We start from the raw sequence: 19,388 nt of genomic DNA, 5'->3' as shown, positions 1-19,388 counted from the left end.
AACCCTTTTATAGTAATAGTCTATCTAAGCGTACTAACTAAAAACCCTTCCTTTTCGAGAAGTCTTTAGTCTCCTTTAGCTTACTAATCGCTATATTAACTAACTAAGTGCGTTTTAATAACTTTAGTAACGGTTCTAGAACTTTTACTATATAAACCTTGATATAGTAGGCCGCTTTTTTAGCGGTCTTCCTTAAGAGTAACTATTTATAACTAGCTCTCTCTTTAGCTTAATCGGCTAATTATTTAGGTCTCGCGCCTAAATTATTATAGTTTTACTATAGATAAGCTTATATATTTTCCTTATATAAAGGTACTTTACTACGCTTATATTAACTTAAGGTTAAGTATCTCCTTACCTATAAAAACGCCTTATTATTTCTTTATATAGATATAGTATTAATAGTAGCTAGTTTCGCTTATAGCTCTAGTAATAGTTCTATAAATAAGGGCTTCTCGCCCTTATATCTAGGCATTCTTAATAGCGCGTTTACTAGGTTAGATTTACCTATATAATACTTAATCGTAAAGTTAAATAGTACTAAATATATATACTATCTTACTTACCTCTTATTTAAGGAGGTCTAGTATATAAACGTCTAAAGGTTATAGTAGTCCGATAATACCTTTACTTTATACGCTACCCCTTTAACGTAATATCGCTAGTCTTTAAATAACTTAACGATAGTAAAGAGTTCTTAGTTTAAAATACTATAATTAAGTTCAGCTTTAGTAAACTTCCCTAACTAAAATACGATCGGATAATAACGCCCTTTATTATTAGGTTAAGAGATAATCCTTACTATCGCGAATTATAATATATCTATTTTAATATAAATATATCTTTCTAGATTATAATATTAAAGGAGTAGGGCTCCTTAAAAAGTATCCTTAAGAGCTTAAAACGCTGCCCTTTTAGTAAGGTTTAGCTCTATACTCCTTAGCTTCTTTCTATTCTTACTCCCCTTTAATAATATAGTTAAGGGCGCTATAACTCTTAAGTACCTATATATAAATTATCGGTAAAAATTATAAAACCTAAGGAAAACCTAAATATTATAGTAGGCTATAGGTTTAGGCTATTAAGCTATTGCCTCTACCTATTAAAGGTCTATTAATACCCTATTAATAGATAATATAAACCTAAGGAGCTTAACTAACTATTAATAGAAGATATACTTCGATAGTTTTATATAAAGCTTTATAGCCCTTAGCCTTTCTATTACTTATCCTAAGTATTTAGTATATTCTTCTCTCGTTTTAAAGTATATAAGGATATCGTCGAGGTAGACTATATAAATTATATTTACGAGCCCCTTAAGCGCTTAATAGATATAGCTCTAAAATATAGCTGGTACGTTAGTAAGTCTAAAGGGTATTACTAAGTATTCGAAATATCTATAACGCGTTTAGAAAGCAGTCTTTTATTTATCTCCTTCTTAAATTTAAATACGTTAATATATATTTTATATATTAATCTTAGAAAAATACTTAGCTCCTTAATAGCAGTTAATAATCTCTAAAATAAAAGGTAAAGGGTACTAATTCTTTTACGTAACCTAGTTAAGTCCTTAGTAGTCTATATATAGCCGTAAGGTACTATCTTTTTTTAGAACGAAAAAGATAGGCGCCTTAGCTAGGCTCTTTAACTCTTAGATTATTTTCCTTTTTATTACGTCTTAGATTTAGTCGCGTAATACTTAGAGTTCCTTTTACGATAGAAGGTAAATCGGTCTATAAGGAGGTTCTATATTAAGGATTAAATTAATTAAGTAATCTATTCCCTTTCTAGCTAGTAATAAATTAGATTTATTAGCTAAGAAGGTATCTTTAAACTAGTAAAGAGTTAGTAGGATTTCGGCCTATTCTTCCTATAAAATCCCTTTATCCTTATCTTTATCTAATAGTAAGATTAGCTTAGGATTAAGCGCTATTATATATACCCTTACCTTATTCCTATATTCCTAAAGGAATCTATAGGGATTTTATAAGGTTTCGCTACTTAGTTAATACTTAAACTACTACTATCGTTTCTATAAGATAATATAGATACGTTTATCCTTTAAGGTAGTAACTAATAAAAGGATTAATACCTAATTATTTAGCGTTAACTTATCGGTACTAATATAGAAATAAGTAATTATCTTTTCGGTGCCCCTTATATTTATTATTCGGAGTAGTACTAACTATACTCTATACTCCCTTACCTTACTATTATTAAGCCTTAATAACTTAGGGTATAATAGCTCTACTTATAGTAATCCTTACTATCGGGCAAAGTATATATTTATAAGGTTAATAGTACTATAAGTATCTAAGTATATAGGGACTTTAGTAAGGTTTCGCCCTAATATTATTATAAGAGTTTTAAGTAACTATCTTATAGGTATTAGGTTTACTAAGGGAGAGGCGTTTACCTTAATATCTTACTTTTTCCTTATTTTATAGTATTAAGTCTAAGAGTCTTTACTAGGGTTTCTACCTTTAAAGAATTAGTATATTCTATAAATAGGTATCCTAGCTTATTATATTAGAAATATATAATTCCCGATTAAGTAAAAGATCCTCTTCCTTAATAACGTCTCTTAGTTTAGCCCTTAGTAGGTATATCGCTAGCTTACTAGTTATCGGTTAAATTAGTAGTATTTCCTTAACGATTCGGCCTAGCTTATCGACCTCTTTAATTCCTTCCCCTATATATACCGCCTTAAGGTATAGCACTACTTCTATTCCCGGTTCCTCTAGGGGTAGAAGTAGTATTAGTACGTCGCCTCTTATTAGTAGTAATATCCTAATATCGTTAAGCGACTTATATAAGCTCTTCCCGTTAGTAGGTATAAATAAGTATCGAATAAAGGTTAATTTAGTCTCGAAGTTATAGCTCTAGCTTAGCGAAAAATATAAGAGTACACGCCTTTTTTAATAGGCGTTCGAAATACCTCTTTAAGGAGTTAAGGTATAAGCTAAACTTTAGGGGGGACTAGCCTTCTTATTAGTAAGCCTCCTTTAATTACGTTGCTAATAGTATCTCCTTATTTATAATATCCTTAATTAAGACGAGTATCTATTCCTTAAAGTATACCTAATCTATACTATATTTAGTTTAGTTAATCGGCGTTTATTCTTTAAGGTATTAACGCTATCTCGCTTTATAGTCGCTATATATATAATCTACCGCGTAGAGGATCTTTATTTTATCGCGATAAAAGCGTTTAGGCGCTGCCTTAAAAGCATCCTCTAGATCGTAAGTCTAGTCTAGACGTTTCTATATATTAGTAGGTTAGGATAATTAAGCGATGTTTTTAATCTTAACCTCGCTACCGCGACTACCGTTTAATTTAAGGGAGTAGGACCGTTAACGCTTTCCTAAATAGATAGTAATAGTACTAGCGCGTTTAGTAATTTCCTCCTCTAATTATATAACGCGGTCTTATAGGCGTTTCGTTTCCTTTAGCTCCTTAATACGCGCTTATAAGGCTATAAGCTTTTCTTTATAAGTCGACGGTCTTACGCTTATAGGTAGCGATATCTTCGATATAGTTAGAATATCGTCTATAATAGGGGTCTATTCTAAGGATATATCTTCTAGTTCTTTATCTCTTAAGTAGATACCTAATATACGTAACGAAGAGGCCTTAACTAGTTAACTACTACGTCGCGCTATAGGAGCGTTATATAGTCTTCTTTAAGTAGCTATCTTTACTAAGTAACTAAAAAGGAAGCTTTAGAAATTATAAGGGAATACGTATTATAGTATAATTATTTAGGTAGTAGAGATAGCTAGAGGTACTACGCTATATATATTATATTCTCCTCGTTATAAGACTAAAGCTTATAGGAAGAGGGATTTTTCCTTTTTAATCGGAGTAGCGAGAGGTCTATAATATACGAGCGGGGTAGGCACGATTCCCTACTAATACCCTACTAATATATTAGTACTATATACCTAAGTACTTTATTAGCCTATACCTCTTAGTAGCGCTCTTATACCTCCTTTATATATATACCCTTATACCTTATTAACTATATATATACCCTACTATATATAAATACCCTTTTTTTATCCTTTTTCTTTCTTTCTTTCTTTCTTTTTCCTCCTTTAAGCTTTACTCCCTCTATACGCGCGCCCTTACTTTACCTAACTTCTATCGCCGCGCTACGCTATATTATAACTACTATAGGCCCTTATACGCCCGCTAGCTTCTCTACTCCGCGTAGCGGTACCCTGCCTCTTAGTATACTAGGCGACTATACTCTACTGCCTTCGCGCTAGTTAACGCGTTTACCTATATCTCTTAATAAATATAGCGCGACCTATAGTACTACTATATAGCGGCTACCCTATCTTACCTATATAGGCTAAATAACGTCGCCGAGCGTTAAGATATAGTATAGTACCTATTAAAATTAAGCGTCGCTATATACTTATAACTACTTTACTTATACTTATACTAAATTATACTACCTTTTTATTTATTACTCTCTCTTAACTTTATTTAATAAAACGCTAATATAATAGTTGTATACTAAGGATATAATTATTACTACTAACGCCCTTTAAAACTATATATCTTAAAGGATATTTAATAACTATTAAAGCGACCTTTATATATATACTTTATTCCCCTTTTAACTTTATCTTACTATTTATCTTTAACTATTATTCTAGTATACTAAGCTTACCTATACTATTATATTTATACGCTAGGCTTAAACGTACCTTAATATCTTAGAGTAATTAAGCGGTAGTTAAAGGGCGTCTATAGTTAGTTAAAATTAAGTTAGTATCTTTAATATATCTTATTATATCTATATCTTATCTTATTATATCCTACCTTTATCCTTATTCTTATCTATCTTTTATTACTATCTATCTTATATCTATCCTTTATTTATCTTTTATTATTTCCTTTTAGTACTATAGTTCTTCTTTATCCTTTCCTTATTTTTTAATAAGCGTCCTTTATTTCCTACCTCCTTTTCTTTCTCCCCTTTTTATCCTTTATTTCCCTTTCTTTATCTTCCGCCCTCCTCTTAGTCCTTTTTTCTCGCCCCTCCTTTATTATTCTCCCTCGCGTTTCCCTACTATCTCTTAAGTCCCTTTAAGGCTTCCGTCTCCTAGAAGTTATTTAGCGGGTACTACGATAGGTTTATATACCCTTACTATTTTATAAGTACCTATTACTATTTACCCCTCCCCCTTTACTTTTACTACGCTTACTAAATCTCTTTAATAATATACTTAGGCTTATTATCCTCCTTAATTACTAGTAGTAGTTAGTAGTTATTAACTACCTATCTAAGTAGTAGGTTCTCTACTACTTAGCGGAGAAATTCTATATAGAGCCTTTTATATACCCTTTTTAGTATATCGAGCTCTACTATATATAGGCTTATTACCTTTATTATAGTATACTTTTAGTATAGCTAGTTAAGCTTCTTATATAGCTAGTTAGTTATATATTTAGCTATATCTACTTATACCTTATTACTTACTTTAAACCTCTTTACTAGGGCTCTCTTTTAGTTTACTATTTCCTTTTATCTTACCTACGCCGCGATAATAGCAGTTTATAGGAATTCGGTTACCTCTCTTATCCTTTAAGCGAGCTCCCTCGCCCCCCTTACTTCTAGCGCTAGCGGCCCCTCCGCCCTTATTATTTAGACCGGCTTAATATTATATCTATACGTTATAAAGAACGGGCTTATACTTATTATTAACGCTATATAGTTATTTAGTATAGCTTATATATATAGTAGCTACGCTCCCTAGTTATCCTAGCTATAGTAAATATATACTTAAAAGTATACTTATATTTCTTAGTTTATACGCTTAGTTAACCTATCTATTTACATATAGTATACTAAACTTAACTTCCTTTATACTCTTATTTATTTATAAAACTCCTTTTAAAAGCTTCTTATTTAGTTCGTCCCTCTATTTAATATAATCGACCTTAGTATTTTATAAAAGTAAAAGTAAGCTTAAATAAACCTTATTATATATACTACTACCTTTATCGTTAGTATTGCTTTAAGCGTTACTACCTTTATTAGCTAGTCTATAATTACTTAAAGGTACTTTATGCCTTCTATCTTAGTTAGTAGTAGTTTAACTATAAAGTCTATTAATAGGTATATAAATAGTTAAGATAGCGGTAGTAAGGGCTTTAAGAGTCCCTTTTAAAGTTACCTTTATATATACCCCCTCCTATATAGTCTATAGTTAGTAACGAGCCGCCTTACTATCGCTAACTAGCTAAGCTAAAAGAATTCTTAGGCTAGTATTACTAAGGTCCCCTCTCTCCCTAGGTATCCTACCGCCGTTAAGTTATATATTTATTAGGCTATTTATACCTAAAGTATATCTTATTTCTTAGCCCCCTCTTCTTTATTATACTTTAGTTTCCTTAGTACTTATAGCCTTTCTTAAAAGTATAACTATCTCTTAATATCGATTATATATTCGCTTAGCTATACCTTTAGTTACTATTTTAGTACTAGTAATCTCTCCCTTTTATATATTACTTAAAATACCGCTTAGTATTTCTTATCTTTTCCTAGCGCCTTTATTTATTTCTTTTATAGCTCTTAGTTATCGAATACTAATATAGGGTTAGCTTATTCCTAGGGTATATTTTAGCCTAAGTTTAGGTTAAGTTTTAGTTAGTTATCGCCCTTATTCGCCTCCTCCTTAGGTCGTTTAACGGGCCCCCCTACTCCGCTAACGTATACTATTACGTCTACCCCTCCTCTACCTACTTATAGCGCCGCTACTACCGCCCTATCTTAGGTTAAGCGTCTTAGTAAGTCGGCGTATCGGCCCTTAGTAGGGACTAAGCGGCCCTATAAGTATATAGTCTTTAGAATTATTTAGACTACCCGCCCTATCTCCTTTTTATTTATTTCGCCTACTAGCCGATCCTACTTATAGCGGGATAGCGCGTTAAGTACCGCCGCTAGCCTCCTTAGCTAGAACTCTAGTATAAAGTTATAGGATATAAGCTTTATTACTTATTAGCTTTATTTCTCGTTTAACTTCTTCTTTATTATAAAGTACCTTAGGTTATTATAGTTAGTTAATACTATAAAAGTAAGTACGTTTTAGAGTTTTACTCCTTAAAAGTCTAAGTACTATATAATTATAAGTATCTCCTTATCGTAGATTAAGTAGTTATACTCTACTAAGTTTAGTCTCTTTATAAAGAATCCTACTAAGTATTATATACCGTTTAGCCCTACTTATATTAGCGCCCCCTTTATTATATATTTAGAATAGTTTACTTCTAAGTATATTTCTCTCTTTAAGTTATAAAGTTATAGTATTAAGGCGTTATAAAAGGCGTTTTAAATAAACTTAAACGCTACTTAGTACTTATCCGTTTACTTAAAGATCGCGCCCTTCTTATAAAGGCTATTTAAGTATACTAATACCTTTATATAGAGTAGTATAAAGGCTTAATAGTAGTTCGCGAAGCTAAGGAAGCTCTAGACTCCTCTTATATTCTAAGGTACTTACTATATTTATATTACCTAGATCTTCTCTAAGTTATATTAAACCTTACCCCTTACCTATATAATAAAGCCTAGGTACTTAACCTCTTTTATTATAAAGTTATACTTCCTTAGGTTTAATATTAAGCCTAGCTTTTATAGCTTTTAAAGTACCCTCGCTACTTTCTTTTAATAGTCTTAGAGAGACCCTAATAAGTAAATTAAGATATTATCTATATATACTATAATAAACTTATATAAGTATTCCCTTAGTACTTTATTAATATATTATTAGAAGGTAGCTAGCGTCCTTATTAAGCTAAATAAGTATACCTACTACTTAAATAGTCTAAACCTTATTTAAAAGGCTATCTTAAACTTATAGCCTTTTACTATTTAGATCTTATAGAACGCCGCTATAATATTAAGCTTTATAAATTACTTTACCTTCGCGAGTATCTATAGTATCTTTATAATTAAGGGTAGCGCGTACCTATCCCTCTTTATAATTATGTTTAGGGCCTAGTAGTTATAGTAAAATTATAAGCGACCGTTTAACTTTTAAGTAAAGAGTACTAGGGCTATAGCTAAGGAGCTACTTAAGCGGATTAGGTTTACCTTTATTAGCTTACTTAGGGTCTTCCTTAGTACTAAGAGTTCCTCCCTTAATATATTATAAAAGGGTCCTTATAGTAAGGGGGGCTCTACCCTATCTTTATTTAGTATTAAGTTAATCTTATAGTTTACCCTTAGCCTATATAAGGGTATCTTTAAAGCCTTCTTTAGTATAAAGAGGTCTAGGTATATATTTAGCGCTTACTTTAGGATATAGTCCGCTAGGTCTACTACTATCTTTAGCTAGAGTGCTCTCTTTATATCCTTTATTATAATCGCCTAGATATTAACTATCCTCTACCTTCCTTTATTATCCCTTACTACCCTCTCCCTTTAATATTCTACTATAAATACTACTACGCTAACGATCTTTACCCTTTAGATCTATTCTACCCTCCTTACTACTTCCGATCTTTATAGGCCTATCTAGATCTTAGCCTTATTATACTAAATTTAATCCCTTACTATATTATATATTACTTAGTTCTTTTTTATCTATAGCCTTCCTAGGAATATATCGTAGCTTAACCTAGGGACTATATATATAAAGGTCTACTTTATATAGCCGTTAATATCTATCTTAAATACTATAATTCCTTTTATTTATAGGGCTAAAGTATCTTTTAAGAACGGCCTTAGTTATCTTCTCTTCTTATTAGTAAGAGGTATTTATAGTTTCTTTACTACCCTCTCGCTTACTATAGTATAATAATTATAGCTAGTATCTATAAGCTTATTAAGTCCCTTCTCCCTATTAATACTTACCTTTAGCGTTACTAAGCTTAGTATAAGATAGTCCCTTATTAACTTCTAAGCTTCTTACTATTTCTCTTTTACCTTTAGCGCCTAACTTTATACTAAGGTTCCCTTTTTTCTAAGTTATTATTATCCTTAGTATCCCTTTCTTCCTTTATTATACTTACCTTTTAAGGTTCCTATCTCCTCTTCTTATAATAGAGCGCGATATATCCTTTAACTTTATAGTTAAAGTATATTTAATGCTCTAGCTAGCTCTACCCTTCCCTTTATCTATCTAAGGTATTAATACTAATTATTAAGGTATCCCTATCTTTATCCTTCCTTTCCAAGGGGTATATATCCCTTAGTTTTCTTTAGTTTAAAGGAGGTTATCTTATTTACTAGACCCTTTCTAGCTTAACCGCTATTTACGCTACCTAATTAATATAAGCGGCGAAGCTTAATATAAGGAGGTCGACTATAGCTAACGCTTTATAGAGCTAGATTCTTAGAGCCCCCTCTAAGAAGATAATCTAAACGTCGTATAGCTAAGACCCGCCTCTAGCCTTAAAGAGTCTCTACTTAAACTTTAAGAAAAATACTATAAATATCTAACTTTCCCCTTATTTTATTATTTAGATCGCCGCTACTACGTATAACTAGATATCTATATTAAGGTAGATCGAGTTAAGGTACTTTAGGAATTCCTTTTAATTATAGCCCCTCTTTACTCTTATTTTATAGTATATAGCGACTATTTATTATAGCCTAGCGTCTAAGTAGTTATAGATAAGGTAGAAGATTTCCCTTAAGCTTAAGAAGAATTCTTTATCGATCTTATACTTCTCTTATATATATTATACTTATAGGGTATAGTGCCGTTATTATCTATCGAATTTTCCTAGGCTTAGGAGAGGCTTCCTATAGCTATTCTTCTTTACTACCTTCCCTTTAATTATAGGCGTCGCTGCCCCCCCTATCGCCCCTAAGGGCAGTATTAAACTACTTACCCCGCCCTTAGCCCCCTCCTATATACCTATTTATATCGGTTTATTTATCCTTTAGTATATTCTCTTAATCTAGCCGATTAGCTCCTATATCTATAGTTAGCTCTATATTACTTAATACCGTATCTTTACCTCTCTTACCTATAGCGAGAGTATCGCTTACTTTATTATTAGCCGGGCGTCTAGCCCTCCTATCGCTACTCCCTATTATCCTTAGGCCTATTCTCCCTCCTTTAAGTCGTTAGGATATCTATATTATATCCTTTTAGTCCGATCTCTCTTTAGGCTTTATAGCCTTATCTAAAAGGAGCTTTAAATATATTAGGGGCTAGCGTATACTTAGTATAGTAGTATAAAGCTAAATAATTATTTATTTAAAGCTAAGGAGAAAGGAGGAAAACTTTATCTTAGTCGCGACGATTATCTATCTTCCTTAGTCCCTAGCTCGACCTATATTTAAGTGCTATTCGGCCTAAGTTTAGGTCGAGCTCTACCTATATATAGGTCTACTTTAGCCTAACTTTAGTATAGTCGCTATAGTATAACCTTAGCCTTTTATAAGCATAGCCCGTGATATTAAGGAAATATTTAGTTAATTTATTCTTAAATTCTAACCTATTTATAGGAAGGAATTACTTAAGAAGTTAGCTTTCCCTATTAAGAGGAATAGGTCTACTATAAAGGACCTTCTTTTAGTAACTTAAGGAGATAGTCTTTTTTAATATATATAACTTAGTTACCTAGGCCCCTTAGCTTTATATAAGCTAGGCTAATAATAGGGCGTATAAATAAGGGGCCTAATAACTATTAAATATAAATACTATAGCTAAGGAAAGACTAAGAGATAAATTTTTAAACGAACCCCTTTATAGCTAAACTAGCTATATAAGGAAATTTAGGTCGACTAAACTAACGTCTCTAGGGATTAAGAAAGCTATATTAAGGTAATGTTTTATATAGACGCTTTTTTAGGGATAGTTTTCCCTTATTTCTTATAGACCTACTTAAGTAAGTATAACTAGTCTACCCTCTAAGACTTTATTAACTAAATAAAATCCTACTTTAGCTATAAGGTATAGAAGATATAGTTTAATAGAGAGCTATTTATAAAGGATATCTTAAATTAGCTTTAAAAAAGGGGTATTTTACCCTTTATATTAGCACCGAATACCTAAGCCTAGAACGGAGGGGTAGAAAGATTAAGGGGTACTATAATAAAAAGGGCCTATATAATAAGACTTACTATAAGGCTTTTATATAACCTTTAAATAGAAGTCGTTAAGACCGCTTATTACTTTTAGAACTAGACCCTAAGGGACCCTAGGGGCCTAAGGGACTATAGGGACCTAGAGACCCTTATTAAGACCTAAGGAATAGACTAGAAATTACCCCTTAAGCTCTTTACGAAAGAGAGGGCCTCGCTAGCCTACCTTTATACCTATAGCTATAAAGTATACGCTATAACTACTAATATATAGCTAAAAAGGAAGAAGAAAAGAAAGCTTAATCTTAGAGCCCTTATTAGTTACCTCGTTAGTTATAATTCTATAAATATCTTCTAGATCTAGATTCCTCTTTTATAAAAGGTTATTTTAACTAAGGATATAATTTTTAACGAATCTAGCTTCTTTAATAGAAAGAAGGATTAATAGCCCCTCTTACTCTTATAACGTTAGCTAATTTAAAAGATTTAAATTCCCCCTTCTTAATAGTTATAAGAAGAGGCCTTAGATAAGGAAATAGAAAAAGAAACTAACGTTAAAGTAGTTAAGGAATATACTAACTTTAAAGAAAAGGAAGCTACTAAATTAGATAATCTAGATAAAGAAGGAGACTATAGGAAAGTAGTAGAGCTAGAATACGCTTACCTCCCTATGCCTCCTCCTATATAAGAAGAAGATCTAAAAGTAGCTTTCTTTATTAGTCTTTTTATCTTAACCCTTAAGGGGGTAGGAAAAGTACCTCTCTTAAAAGATTGCTTTAACGGGGGCATTTATACCCTAAGGAATATATAGCCCGCGTAGTAGAGTCCTTAGTAGGGTCCTTAGTAGGGTCCTTAGTAGGATCCTTAGTAGAGTCTTTAGCTAGCCCTCTTCTTAATTAGATAATCCCTTAGCCCTTATTCGTTTAAAGAAGAAGGAGGGAAAATTTAGTCTATAAAAAAGGTCTCTTTTCTTCCTTAGCTAGTAAATAGTATTAGTATTATCTTCTTCTTTTATTATTAGCATTATCTTCTTCTATATCTTTTCTCCGCTAATATACCTTTTTAGCCCTCTTTACCTTTACCTTACCCTACCTAGTACTTTCTCTTTTCCTTCGTTCCCCTTAGACCCCCTCGTCCTTTAGTATCTAGATACTACTATTGCCGTTAGCGTAGGTATATCTTTAGGTATATAAAGCAGTTACTATTAAATTACCCAGCTGCTTTTTTATTATTACTTTAAGAAGTAAAGGAAGGTATAGGGCTTAATATAAAAGAAGACTAACCTCTCCTTTATTTAATTGTTTTTCTAACTTCTATCTAACGCTTATAAAAGACGGTTCCTATAAAGTATTTATAGTAGGCCGGCTCTTTAAGCTATAGCTATTAGTAAGGAAGGTATATAAAAGAGACCTCCTAGACCTACTAGTAAACTAAAAGTAGCTAGAAAGACACCCTTTTAGAGACTAGTTTTTCTAGGCCTAAAAAGACTACCTAGCCTTATATAATAAGATAGGGTCTTTTAAAGAGGTCCTTAAGGAAAAGGTAAGAGGAAAATAAGTCCTTAGCTATAAGTAGGTCTTTATCTATAAGACTAATAAATATAGCTTCCTTTAGAAATATAAAGCCTAGCTAGTTATTTATAGGAATTAATAGGAAAAAGAGGATCTACCTATTAAAGTAACTACCTTAGTAGGGATGTCTTTTTAGACCCTTATAGCTATAGTAGTAGAATTTAACCTCGAGCTCGATTAAATAGATATAGTTAACGCCTTTATTAACTACCCTCTCTAAGAAAAAGAAGTTATTTATATACGCCTTTTACTAGGCTTTTAATAGCTAGGAAAGGTTCTATAGCTTAGGAAAGCTCTATATAGACTATAAGGATTACCCCTTCTTTAGTAATAGTATTTAATAAGTTCCCTTAAAGCCCTAAGATTTAAGAAAGTCCCTTAAGAACCGTTTATAATATAGAAGGGTAAAATCACGGTCTTCTTTTACGTCGACGATATTATCTAAGCCTACTTAAAAGAGGAAGAAGTAACTACTAAGGAGGCTATAAAAGGCCTATAATAAAGGTATAAGATAACTAGGCTAGGGGAGCTAAAGTAGTTCCTAGGGATATAAATCCTTTAAAATAGGTCCTAATAGACTATCTAGCTTACCTAGGACGCTTATATCGATAAGGTCGCTTATAAATTCCTCCTTAATTCCCTTAATAAGACGCTTCCCTCTACGCCTATATTAGATAAAGAGCTTTTACTTAATCCGTCCTTTTAAGCTAGGGAGTAAGAGAAACACTAATATTAATAGATAGTAGGCTCCCTACTTCTTTTAGCTACGTATAAAAAAAGAATATTTTAGAGCGAGCTACTATATAAGCTACTACGAAAATTCTACTCTTAGTTAAGTCCTATTTTAGTTAAAGTATTTATCTAAATAATTTTAGGAGATAGGACTATATTAAAAGGGTATTTTATAAAGTACTTATAATAAACTATATAACCTAAAGATATATCTTTACTCTTAAATCTTAAACTAAATTTCTCTTATACTTATTATTTAGTACTTTATAAAATAAGTAGATATTAAACTTTAGCTTAGTAAGCTAAGGAAGCTAAATATAAATATATATCTTATAAAATAGTAAAAAAGAATAATTTAATTTATAGCTTACTAAGAAATAACTTATATTATATTTATTACTTATCTATATCTTATTTTATTATTATTATTATAGCCCCTATTATCGCTAATAATAAGATAATACTAGTAATAAACAATTATATATTATAAGAAGTATATAATATATAACCTATTATAGATATATAACTTATTTCTATTATATTACTATCTTAGTTATTACTAGTAATAAATATAATATTAGCTATATCTAGATCTAGATTTTTATTTATATATAATAGTAACCTAACCTCCCCTTTAGCTATAATATTACTATATTTACTTATAGATAAGTAATAAATTAGATTATTTATTTTACTATTATAACTATTAATTATAGCTATATAGTAAGGCAATATCGGCTATAGTATATAATTTAATAGTATTATTATAAATAATACTAATAGAATACTATTTTAATTATTACTTTATAATTTACTTATTCTTATATTAATTAATATTAAAATAAATAAAAGTAATATAGATACGGCCTCTATATATATAATTAAGTAAAAAACTCCTATAAATATTAATCCTAATAATATTAAATAAAGAGAAATAGATATAAATAATCCTATTAAAGATATAAGAGATACTATAAGAATTTTATTAATTATAATAGTTATACTAAAAAATAATATAATTATACTTAAAACATCTAGATATTCTACTATATAACTATTAGAAAATATATTATATAAAGTTAAAAGATTAAGACCTATTTAACTACTAGCTTTATCTTTTAAAACCTAAATATAGGACTAAATATATTATACTAAGCTATATTAAAACTATTATTTAGTTAAGGGGTTTTAACTATAAGCGTAGCTAGTTAGACTTAAACTAATATATCTAAAGCGGAAATCTATAGGTCTACTATTAATTTATAGCCGCTTAAAATATATCTATTTATAATTTATTTTTTATTATAAAAAGAATTTAAATATAAAATTAAGTATTATTTTAATATATAAGTTATTAAATAGAAAGTCTTTATTATAATCTCTATAATAATCTATTTTTAAACTATTATTATAAGCTATTTTATTATATTTACTATTATTATTATTTATTTTCGGACGTTTATTATTATAATCCTTATCTAAATTTAAACTACTCCCTCCTCTTTTTACTCCTTTACCTTTATCCTTAGTATTATTATTAAATTATTAAGGCGTAAGCTTATCCTTAGATTCTAATTAACTATTATTTAATTTTAATTTAGCTTTATCTTTAGGTTAGTATAGTTGTCGCGAAGCGTGGCCTGATTTCGTAGTTCTTAGAGATATCCCTTAGCACGAGGGACCAAGGGAGCTAAAAACACCCGGTATAGAAGAAGGAAGAAGGAGCTAAAAAGAGGTGTAGAAAGGAGGGTAGGGGCATAAGGGGAAGCAGAAGTAGCGATGGCTTCCTATAGAGGTAGCGAAAGATAAGACGGATGTGCCGGCAACGGCTAGAAAAGAGGGGAAAAACCGGCAAAAAGCTCGGTAGTCGAAAGGACATTAGTAGCTTCTTTAAGCAGGATCTTCTTTGTTAATTAAGATGCTAGATAGGTATAAAGAGGGGCGTTAGATAGAGGAAAGAAGGACAATTAAGGCAATATAATAATCACTCCCCTACCTTTATTACTGCTCTTATAAGAATTAAATCCCTCTGCCCTGCCTGTCTAACCCCTTACTTCTAAATTTTACCTTCGTGCATTTTATATATACTTCTCGCATCTCTCTTCGCGAGAATAGTAGAGTAGGATTACTAGGTTTAAGTTAAGATAATTCCGATAAAGATTTTTATAAAGGAGATAGTAATTTACTTCTAGATCTATCTAGTAAACTATATATATTTAAAATATTATCTTACTTACTACCTTTATAATATTTACTTTATATATAAAAACTAGGTAAACGGTACCTATTACTACTTATAGATTCTACCTTACTAAGTAATATTCTACGCTTAGTTAATCGACTATATATTTTACTCTACTAAATCCTATCTTAACTATAATTACGATCTTAATAACTACTATCTAATATATATATAGAATCTAATCTATTTAGTAGTTCTCTATATAGTAAATTATAAGGATTATTAGGTATTTCTCCTTTTAGTATAGTATTAGAACCCGATCTATTAGATATTTCTTCTTCTAATATATTATTAGATTCCGTTCTATTTAGCGTTATACTATAATAAGGTATAGTACTAAAATATCTTATAGATTATTTATTATTTATAATTTTATTATTTATTTTTTCTATCTTTTATTCCGTTTTAATTATTATTCTTCCTCTTAGTCTATAAATATATATATATATATATTATAGTATACTAAGACCCTTAGTAATATATAGATATATAAGAATAGTTATATAATATCTATAAAATATTAGTATAGTATTCCTCCTTTATATCCTAAATAATAGTAATCTATTAAATAATAGGCTAATATTCTTTATAGACCTACTACTATAAATATTATACCTATAATAATATAAAACCTATAAAACCTTATTCTAAAAAAGAAATAAGTACTAAATATATTATTACTTATAGTAAATAAAGAAATACTATATTCTATTACTTAGAATAAAGTAAATACTAATGCTAATACTACTATAAAAATTATACTATATATAGTACCTTTTCTATCCCTTTTAATTAAAGAGTAGTAGGCGTATATAGTTATTACTCTACTAGATAATAATATTACTATATTTAATAAAGGTAATTTAAAAGGATTAATAGGTTCTATTCCTATTAAAGGTTATTAAGCTCCTAATTCTACTATTAGTATTAAAGCACTATAAAAATAAGCTTAAAAAATAGCTACGAAAAAAAAAGCTTTAGATACTATAAATAATATAACTCTTAAATTTAAACCTTTTTATACTATAAGAGGATAATTACCTAGGTATATTACTATAAAAATATATTACTATATTTATTAGACTATATTTTAATTAATAGTTATAATTAACGTATTAATCTTTAACCTATAGTCTCTAAAGACCCTAAGAAATATTTATCTATTCCTTAGTTTCCTACTAATCGTCTTAAAAGGGTTTTCTAGCAATTAATTAAATTTAAATAAAGTATAAAGATATTATACCTTCTAAGATTATGTCTTTAAATTATAATATTATAGATATAATTACTATAGTTAAAGCTATATAGAATAATATATAACTATTATTAAAAAGATATATAAATAATACTATATTTATTATTAAAGTAGATAATAATATACTAATATAGAATAGTTAAGGAGAAGGTAAAACTAAATAAAAAGGATAATCTTAAAAATTACTTCGCACTAAATATATTATATATATAAATAATAAAAATACTATAGTTTTTAAGTTATAAATTCTTTTTATTTAAAAGCCTCTAAGATAAATCGAATATCTTTAAACGTTATTAATAGTAACGCGCTTTACCGTTAAGCTATAAAAGCTTCTTATAAATTAAGATTATTTTTAGCTTTTATACGACTATAAAAGACTATTACGGTATATATAGAAAGAAATTAAAAGTATAAAGCTTCGCGCTTTATAGCGGTAATAAAAAAAATTTATTAACCCTTTATTATATAAAAGCTATATATAAAGTAAGGCTTAAGATACTTAAGCTCTTTATTTTTATATTAAGTATAATTTATAGGTAAAGGATAGTTAAGTTTATAGAGAAAGACGCTATATTTTAGTTTATATAAAAATAGATATATATATATTAAAAGTAGTATATAAGAATAGCTTATATATAAAATTAATAATAAAACTATAGGGATAATAAAGGTTAGTCCGATTCTTAGTTAGAATTCGTTATTAATTTTATAGCGAAGCTAGTATATATAAGCTAGCCTAAACTAAGAAGCTAAATAATAAAAGTTTATATAAAGCTATTCTTTAATATTAATTAGATATTTATAATTATTATTTACTTAAAGCGGAAAAAAGGTAACTTAAATACTTAAATCTAAAAAGATACTATTTAGTAAATAGCTTACCTTACCTATAGTAACTTTTCCTTATAATCGCTTACTATATTTTTTATTATTAGCTTATACTAAAGTAAGAAAAGTTTATTCTATTTATTATTATATTTGTTTTATACTAAGTAGCTAGCCTTATAGATCTAGTATAATAACCTAATCTTTCTTAGATTATAAGGGTAAGGCTATAAATATAGCTACTATATTATAGATAGACTATTATTTTATATAAATACTTAAGATTTTTAGGAGTTAGCCTTAGGGATATAATAAGCTATAATTTATTATTTAGAATAATAAATATAGGATAAGAGTAAATAAAGTACCCTTATAAAACTTATTATAACTTTTAGGGATTATCTAACTAATTAATAGTAACTTATCCTCTTATATTATTTATTATTATTTAAACTAAATCGGATTTAAACTAATATTTATTATCGTAATAGGATAACCCTTTACTAATTAAGTTACTAATTCTAGTAGTTATTATATATAAATATAGGAGATAAGAGATTTAAACTCTTAAAAGTTATAGCTATTAAGTTTATAGCTTAACCTTTCTTACTAATAAAAGAACCCTCCTTTATATAAAAAAATATAAAATCATAGTTTATATTAATTAATCCTATATAACTTCTACTATATAAACCGTATTTTAACTTAATACTAATTAGAACTACGTATATAAAGAACCCCGATAATAAATAGCTTTAGTACTATTTATAGATATAATATCTATATAAAACCTATATGTTTTCTTTACTAATTACTAAGAAAGTAAACTTATTATATAAGCTCTTTTTAATATATAATAAGTAGTTAGTACTAATCTAAGATTTATTTACTATAATATAGTAATTTACGATTACTAGTAATTACTTATTTATATAGTTAAATTTTAGACTATAATCCTTAAAATTTTTATCTTATTTTTTAAGATTAGCTTAAATTTATATTTTTATATCTCTTTATATCGGAATATATAGTATGTTTATAGCCTATAATATAAAGGCTATAATAACTTATCTTTATCCCCTTTTTCTATTTAAATCTCTAGGATCTAATACTTTATTATAGAATTTTAAAAATAAAGCTAGGGATTTCGTTAATTTTATAGAAACTATAGTTTTATAATATTAACTAAAAACAGCTATATAACTCCTATAATATTATTATATAAATTATAGTAAGGTTTTTTATAGATTATTAAATTAAATAGTATACTTTACTATTATTATTAGAAACGGTCTAGTAATTTTAGTTCCTACGTTACTATATTACTCTTAAGGTAGAATGCTTATACTTTTATTTATAGACTAAATAATATTTAATATTAATTAGTTACTAACGAACTAAATTATTAAATTATTTATCTAATCTATAGTATTTATTATTTACTATAAAAACTACTAGGGTATCTAATCCTATTTATTCTTTATACCTTTATCCCTTAACGTTAGTTTTAACTTAAAGGGGTGCCTTTACCTTTACTAAGTCCCTTTAGTATTAAAGAATTTTATCTCTCCTCCTTAAGTACTCCCCTCTTATATAAAACTCTAGTTAAGTACTAATATTATATAAGCTATATTAACCGTCTAGGTACCCTTTAAACCTAATTAAGATAAATAATACTAGTCTCTTACGTATTACTATAACTA

General features: G+C 28.6%; 1 non-coding gene across 1 annotated transcript; it reads right to left on the bottom strand.

Moving 5' to 3' along the window:
- Window positions 1–17,118: 17,118 nt before the first annotated feature.
- HRG_12052 lies at window positions 17,119–17,190 on the bottom strand. Its single transcript has one exon. It is a non-coding gene; the product is annotated as a tRNA-Asn (tRNA).
- Between the last annotated feature and the right edge of the window lie 2,198 nt (window positions 17,191–19,388).

Source organism: Hirsutella rhossiliensis, assembly GCF_020360975.1.
Source record: "Hirsutella rhossiliensis strain HR02 chromosome Unknown scaffold00002, whole genome shotgun sequence".
Classification (NCBI taxonomy): Eukaryota; Fungi; Ascomycota; class Sordariomycetes; order Hypocreales; family Ophiocordycipitaceae; genus Hirsutella; species Hirsutella rhossiliensis.
This window is presented reverse-complemented; position numbering and strand designations above follow the sequence as displayed.